Source organism: Nerophis ophidion, linkage group LG26, assembly GCF_033978795.1.
Source record: "Nerophis ophidion isolate RoL-2023_Sa linkage group LG26, RoL_Noph_v1.0, whole genome shotgun sequence".
Classification (NCBI taxonomy): Eukaryota; Metazoa; Chordata; class Actinopteri; order Syngnathiformes; family Syngnathidae; genus Nerophis; species Nerophis ophidion.
In genome coordinates, this window is record NC_084636.1 from 27705051 (window position 1) to 27712873 (window position 7823).

At 44.7% G+C, this 7823-nt stretch overlaps 1 long non-coding RNA gene across 1 annotated transcript in view; it reads left to right on the forward strand.

The window, feature by feature from the left end:
- The window catches only part of LOC133543489 (uncharacterized), a 222051-nt gene that overhangs the window by 182756 nt on the left and 31472 nt on the right, over nt 1–7823 (forward strand). The gene's annotated exons all lie outside the window — the stretch shown is intronic.

Below are 7823 nucleotides of genomic sequence, written 5' to 3' on the forward strand. Positions count from 1 at the left end.
TTGCTTGGGTGGCAACATATGTTGCTCCAAAACCTGTATGTACCTTTCAGCATTAATGGTGCCTTCACAGATGTGTAAGCTATTCATGCCTTAAGTAGTAATACACCCCCATACTATCACAGATGCTGGCTTTTCAACTGTGTGCCTGGAATATTCCGAATGGTTCTTTTCCTCACAGTTTCCAAAAACTATTTGAAATGTGGACTCAACAGACCACAGAACACTTTTCCTCTTTGTATCAGTGCGTCTTAGATGAGCTCGGGCCTAGCGAAGCGTTTCTGGGTGTTGTTGATAAATGAACACCTTCATTCCACACTCCATCCAGCTGTATAATCACTCCCCATACAGCAACAGCTAATATCCGTCTATTACCTGACACCTTCTATGTCAGCTACTTCTTTGTTTTTAATGTCTATATTCTATTTTCTGCTGGACTTACTCTCTTTTTTATGCTGGGGCTGCCAAATATACAGAGATAGTGTACATAGCAATTGGTATACATTGTATATATGTATATATATTATACTGTACATATATTAAGTATATATTTTATATACTCGCAGATATGTTATATTTTACATACCTAGTTTATTTATACCTGCATTGTCCTTTCCATCCTTACACTTTCCATCATTGTAACTAAGCTACTGTGTTGAACAATTTCCCTTGTGGATAATTAAAGTTTAAGTCTAAGTCTAAGTCCAAGTCTAAGTCTAAATGGCTTTGGCTTTGTATAGTAGAGTTTTAACTTGCACTTCCAGATGTAACAACAAACTGTAGTTACTGACAGTGGTTTTCTGAAGTGTTCCTGAGCCCATGTGGTGATATCCTCTACACACTGATGTCGCTTTTTGATGCAGTACCGCCTGAGGGATCCAAGGTCACGGGTATTCAATGATACGTGCAGTGATTTCTCCAGATTCTTTGAACCTTTTGATGATATTACAGACCTTAGATGGTAAAATAGCTAAATTCGTTTCAATAATTTGTTGAGAAATGTTGTTCTTAAACTATTCGACAATTTGCTCTTGCATTTATTCAGAAAATGTGACCCTCGCCCCATTCTTGCTTTTGAATGACTGAGCATTTCATGGAAGCTGCTTTTACACCCAATCATGGCACCCACCTGTTCCCAATCAGCCTATTCACTTTTGGGATGTCCCTCATTTTTCTGAATCTTTTTTGCCACTTGTACCAGCTTTTTTGAAGTATGTTCCGGGCATCAAATTCCAAATGAGCTAATATTTGCAAAAAATAACATAGTTTACCAGTTTGAATGTTAAGAACTTTGCAGTCTATTCAATTGAATATAGGGTGAAAAGGATTTGCAAATGGTTGTATTCTGATTTTATTTACGATTTACACAACGTGCCAACTTCACTGGTTTTGGGCTTCGTACTTCCGTGCACTGTAAGCTGGTTAAGTCAGAACAGCGCCACGCTGGTTGCAGCCAAGTAGTGCACTGTGTTTTTCTGAAAGGGGACATATTATGCAAAAACACATTTTCTTACCTAATGGTACCTATTTTTGCGTATTTCGGATCCCCATGGAGGCATTGCGGGGATATTCATACAATAATGTTACCTTCCTTCGTACTGCCTCCAAACGAGTCGTTTATAATTTGCTCTGTCCTGTGATGTTGTCTAACTCTTGATGTCTGCTGGGTGTGAGTTTTCCTTGCCCTTATGTGGGTTCGTCCGAGGATTTCGTAGTCGTAATGGTTAGTACAGTCCTTTGAGACATTTGTGATTTAGGGCTATATAAATAAACATTGATTGATTGATTGATTGATTTCCATATATGGAGATGGGCTGGGGGGCGGGGTTTGGTGGTTGCGGGGGGTGTATATTGTAACGTCTCGTAAGAGTTAGTGCTGCAAGGGTTTCTGGGTATTTGTTCTGTTGTATTTATGTTGCGTTACGGTGTGGGTGTTCTCCCGAAATGTGTTTATCATTCTTGTTTGGTGTGGGTTCACAGTGTGGCGCATATTTCTAACCGTGTTAAAGTTAGTGAAGTGAATTATATTTATATCGCGCTTTTCTCAAGTGACTCAAAGCGTTTTACTTAGTGACACCCAATATCTAAGTAACATTTAAACCAGTGTGGGTGGCACTGGGAGCAGGTGGATAAAGTGTCTTGCCCAAGGACACAACGGCAGTAACTAGGATGGCACAAGCGGGAATCGAACCTGCAACCCTCAAGTTGCTGGCACGGCCACTCTACCAACCGAGCTATGCTGCCCCACAAAGTCTTTATACGGCCACCCTCAGTGTGACCTGTATGGCTGTTGATCAAGTATGGGTTGCATTCACTTATGTGTGTGTGTGCTAAATCCGCATATACTGTGGGACTGGGCCAGCACGCTGTTTGTATGGAGGAAAAGCAGGCGGGACGGCAGGTTGTAGAGGACGCTCAAAACAGTGCCTTAAAGGCCCGCCCCCGATAACGTTGTCCGGTCGGAAATCGGGAGAAATTCGGTTATCCCGGGGTGTATATTGTAACGTCTCGTAAGAGTTAGTGCTGCAAGGGTTTCTGGGTATTTGTTCTGTTGTATTTATGTTGCGTTACGGTGTGGGTGTTCTCCCGAAACGTGTTTATCATTCTTGTTTGGTGTGGGTTCACAGTGTGGCGCATATTTCTAACCGTGTTAAAGTTAGTGAAGTGAATTATATTTATATCGCGCTTTTCTCAAGTGACTCAAAGCGTTTTACTTAGTGACACCCAATATCTAAGTTACATTTAAACCAGTGTGGGTGGCACTGGGAGCAGGTGGGTAAAGTGTCTTGCCCAAGGACACAACGGCAGTAACTAGGATGGCACAAGCGGGAATCGAACCTGCAACCCTCAAGTTGCTGGCATGGCCACTCTACCAAGCGAGCTATGCTGCCCCACAAAGTTTTTATACGGCCACCCTCAGTGTGACCTGTATGGCTGTTGATCAAGTATGGGTTGCATTCACTTATGTGTGTGTGTGCTAAATCCGCATATACTTTGGGACTGGGCCAGCACGCTGTTTGTATGGAGGAAAAGCAGGCGGGACGGCAGGTTGTAGAGGACGCTCAAAACAGTGCCTTAAAGGCCCGCCCCCGATAACGTTGTCCGGTTGAAAATCGGGAGAAATTCGGTTGTCCCGGGGTGTATATTGTAACGTCTCGTAAGAGTTAGTGCTGCAAGGGTTTCTGGGTATTTGTTCTGTTGTATTTATGTTGCGTTACGGTGCGGGTGTTCTCCCGAAATGTGTTTATCATTCTTGTTTGGTGTGGGTTCACAGTGTGGCGCATATTTCTAACCGTGTTAAAGTTAGTGAAGTGAATTATATTTATATCGCGCTTTTCTCAAGTGACTCAAAGCGTTTTACTTAGTGACACCCAATATCTAAGTTACATTTAAACCAGTGTGGGTGGCACTGGGAGCAGGTGGGTAAAGTGTCTTGCCCAAGGACACAACGGCAGTAACTAGGATGGCACAGGCGTGAATCGAACCTGCAACCCTCAAGTTGCTGGCACGGCCACTCTACCAAGCGAGCTATGCTGCCCCACAAAGTTTTTATACGGCCACCCTCAGTGTGACCTGTATGGCTTTTGATCAAGTATGGCTTGCATTCACTTATGTGTGTGTGCGCTAAATCCGCACATACTTTGGAACTGGGCCAGCACGCTGTTTGTATGGAGGAAAAGCAGGCGGGACGGCAGGTTGTAGAGGATGCTCAAAACAGTGCCTTAAAGGCCCGCCCCCGATAACGTTGTCCGGTTGGAAATCGGGAGAAATTCGGTTATCCCGGGGTGTATATTGTAACGTCTCGTAAGAGTTAGTGCTGCAAGGGTTTCTGGGTATTTGTTCTGTTGTATTGATGTTGCGTTACGGTGTGGGTGTTCTCCCGAAATGTGTTTATCATTCTTGTTTGGTGTGGGTTCACAGTGTGGCGCATATTTCTAACCGTGTTAAAGTTAGTGAAGTGAATTATATTTATATACCGCTTTTCTCAAGTGACTCAAAGCGTTTTACTTAGTGACACCCAGCATCTAAGTTACATTTAAACCAGTGTGGGTGGCACTGGGAGCAGGTGGGTAAAGTGTCTTGCCCAAGGACACAACGGCAGTAACTAGGATGGCACAAGCGGGAATCGAACCTGCAACCCTCAAGTTGCTGGCATGGCCACTCTACCAAGCGAGCGATGCTGCCCCACAAAGTTTTTATACGGCCACCCTCAGTGTGACCTGTATGGCTGTTGATCAAGTATGGGTTGCATTCACTTATGTGCGTGTGTGCTAAATCCGCATATACTTTGGGACTGGGCCAGCACGCTGTTTGTATGGAGGAAAAGAAGGCGGGACGGCAGGTTGTAGAGGACGCTCAAAACAGTGCCTTAAAGGCCCGCCCCCGATAACGTTGTCCGGTTGGAAATCGGGAGAAATTCGGTTATCCCGGGGTGTGTATTGTAACGTCTCGTAAGAGTTAGTGCTGCAAGGGTTTCCGGGTATTTGTTCTGTTGTATTTATGTTGCGTTACGGTGTGGGTGTTCTCCCGAAATGTGTTTATCATTCTTGTTTGGTGTGGGTTCACAGTGTGGCGCATATTTCTAACCGTGTTAAAGTTAGTGAAGTGAATTATATTTATATCGCGCTTTTCTCAAGTGACTCAAAGCGTTTTACTTAGTGACACCCAATATCATTTAAACCAGTGTGGGTGGCACTGGGAGCAGGTGGGTAAAGTGTCTTGCCCAAGGACCCAACGGCAGTAACTAGGATGGCACAAGCGGGAATCGAACCTGCAACCCTCAAGTTGCTGGCACGGCCACTCTACCAACCGAGCTATGCTGCCCCACAAAGTTTTTATACGGCCACCCTCAGTGTGACCTGTATGGCTGTTGATCAAGTATGGGTTGCATTCACTTATGTGTGTGTGTGCTAAATCCGCATATACTGTGGGACTGGGCCAGCACGCTGTTTATATGGAGGAAAAGCAGGCGGGACGGCAGGTTGTAGAGGACGCTCAAAACAGTGCCTTAAAGGCCCGCCCCCGATAACGTTGTCCGGTTGGAAATCGGGAGAAATTCGGTTATCCCGGGGTGTATATTGTAACGTCTCGTAAGAGTTAGTGCTGCAAGGGTTTCTGGGTATTTGTTCTGTTGTATTTATGTTGCGTTACGGTGTGGGTGTTCTCCCGAAATGTGTTTATCATTCTTGTTTGGTGTGGGTTCACAGTGTGGCGCATATTTCTAACCGTGTTAAAGTTAGTGAAGTGAATTATATTTATATCGCGCTTTTCTCAAGTGACTCAAAGCGTTTTACATAGTGACACCCAATATCTAAGTTACATTTAAACCAGTGTGGGTGGCACTGGGAGCAGGTGGGTAAAGTGTCTTGCCCAAGGACACAACGGCAGTAACTAGGATGGCACAAGCGGGAATCGAACCTGCAACCCTCAAGTTGCTGGCATGGCCACTCTACCAACCGAGCTATGCTGCCCCACAAAGTTTTTATACGGCCACCCTCAGTGTGACCTGTATGGCTGTTGATCAAGTATGGGTTGCATTCACTTATGTGTGTGTGTGCTAAATCCGCATATACTTTGGGACTGGGCCAGCACGCTGTTTGTATGGAAGAAAAGCAGGCGGGACGGCAGGTTGTAGAGGACGCTCAAAACAGTGCCTTAAAGGCCCGCCCCCGATAACGTTGTCCGGTTGGAAATCGGGAGAAATTCGGTTATCCCGGGGTGTATATTGTAACGTCTTGTAAGAGTTAGTGCTGCAAGGGTTTCTGGGTATTTGTTCTGTTGTATTTATGTTGCGTTACGGTGTGGGTGTTCTCCCGAAATGTGTTTATCATTCTTGTTTGGTGTGGGTTCACAGTGTGGCGCATATTTCTAACCGTGTTAAAGTTAGTGAAGTGAATTATATTTATATCACGCTTTTCTCAAGTGACTCAAAGCGTTTTACTTAGTGACACCCAATATCTAAGTTACATTTAAACCAGTGTGGGTGGCACTGGGAGCAGGTGGGTAAAGTGTCTTGCCCAAGGACACAACGGCAGTAACTAGGATGGCACAAGCGGGAATCGAACCTGCAACCCTCAAGTTGCTGGCACGGCCACTCTACCAACCGAGCTATGCTGCCCCACAAAGTTTTTATACGGCCACCCTTAGTGTGACCTGTATGGCTGTTGATCAAGTATGGGTTGCATTCACTTATGTGTGTGTGTGCTAAATCCGCATATACTGTGGGACTGGGCCAGCACGCTGTTTGTATGGAGGAAAAGCAGGCGGGACGGCAGGTTGTAGAGGACGCTCAAAACAGTGCCTTAAAGGCCCGCCCCCGATAACGTTGTCCGGTTGGAAATCGGGAGAAATTCGGTTATCCCGGGGTGTATATTGTAACGTCTCGTAAGAGTTAGTGCTGCAAGGGTATCTGGGTATTTGTTCTGTTGTATTTATGTTGCGTTACGGTGTGAGTATTCTCCCGAAATGTGTTTATCATTCTTGTTTGGTGTGGGTTCACAGTGTGGCGCATATTTCGGGAGAAATTCGGTTATCCCGGGAGATTTTCGGGAGGGGCACTGAAATTTGGGAGTCTCCCGGGAAAATTGAGAGGGTCGGCAAGTATGAGAAAGGGTGGTGCCCACAAGTGATGATCAAAAACTTGGTCCCCATTCCAAATGCTAACCTGTGTGTGTGAGTTAATGGGTGAATGTGGAAATAGTGTCAAAGCGCTTTGAGTACTTTGATGTAGGAAAGCGCTATACAAGTGTAACTCTTTTACAATTTTATTGGTAATATATGTTTTGGCCCAATAAAATAGTTTTTTGGACACCTTTAAACCTTCTGTATAGTATACCTACTTCATAGTTAGAGTACCTTGTACCAACAGAACTATTATGCATATCCAGTGATACGATACAATACTGAACTCTCGCGGCTGTGTTGGAGCCACTATGGATTAACTTTCACAGTATCATGTTAGACCCGCTCGACATCCATTGCTTTCGGTCCCCTAGAGGGGGGGGGGTTGCCCACATCTGACGTCCTCTCCAAGGTTTCTCACAGTCAGCATTGTCACTGGCGTCCCACTGGATGTGAATTCTCCCTGCCCACTGGGTGTGAGTTTTCCTTGCCCTTTTGTGGGTTCTTCCGAGGATGTTATAGTCGTAATGATTTGTGCAGTCCTTTGAGACATTTGTGATTTGGGGCTATATAAATAAACATTGATTGATTGATTGATTGATGTTACCGCCACACTGTACCACTTGGATTCAATCTGCATCCATGAATTTCTCTCAACTTTGTGAGAAAGAACTTTCCCTTGTTGGAAATCAAACATTTCCAAGTTTTCTTGAATGCAGCCAAAAAGCTCACAGGAAAAAGAGACATGGCGTTTGTTATGGCAATGTCACAAAAGTGTTTTATTACGCCATTATTTCAAAGCAGGAAGCATTTTGGGGTCGGTGCTCGTTATTTTCTTTAAAACGTAGCTAAAATACGCACCTTTTTTTTTTCTTTCCCTGCAATCCAAAATTCTCAAGGGAACAGGCTTGCGTGTGTGTGTGTGTTTAAATGAGCAAATACTAGCAGACTTCAAGGTAAAAACCAAAATGTGTGGGTAGGGACTGGATTGTGGCGTAGCTGTTTCTAGGGCGACGTTCTACTGTGTGTTCAAGACATAGAGCGTTATAACACTCGTTTCCTGAGGCTGTGCGAGGCGGTCATAGATCTATATTGTCAACACAACTGCGAGGCGGCGTCCAGGTGCTACAGTTGGGGGGCCAAATTTAGAGAAAAAAATGTGTCAGCGGGCTGGTATATCTATTTTTAGACAAACTAATACATGT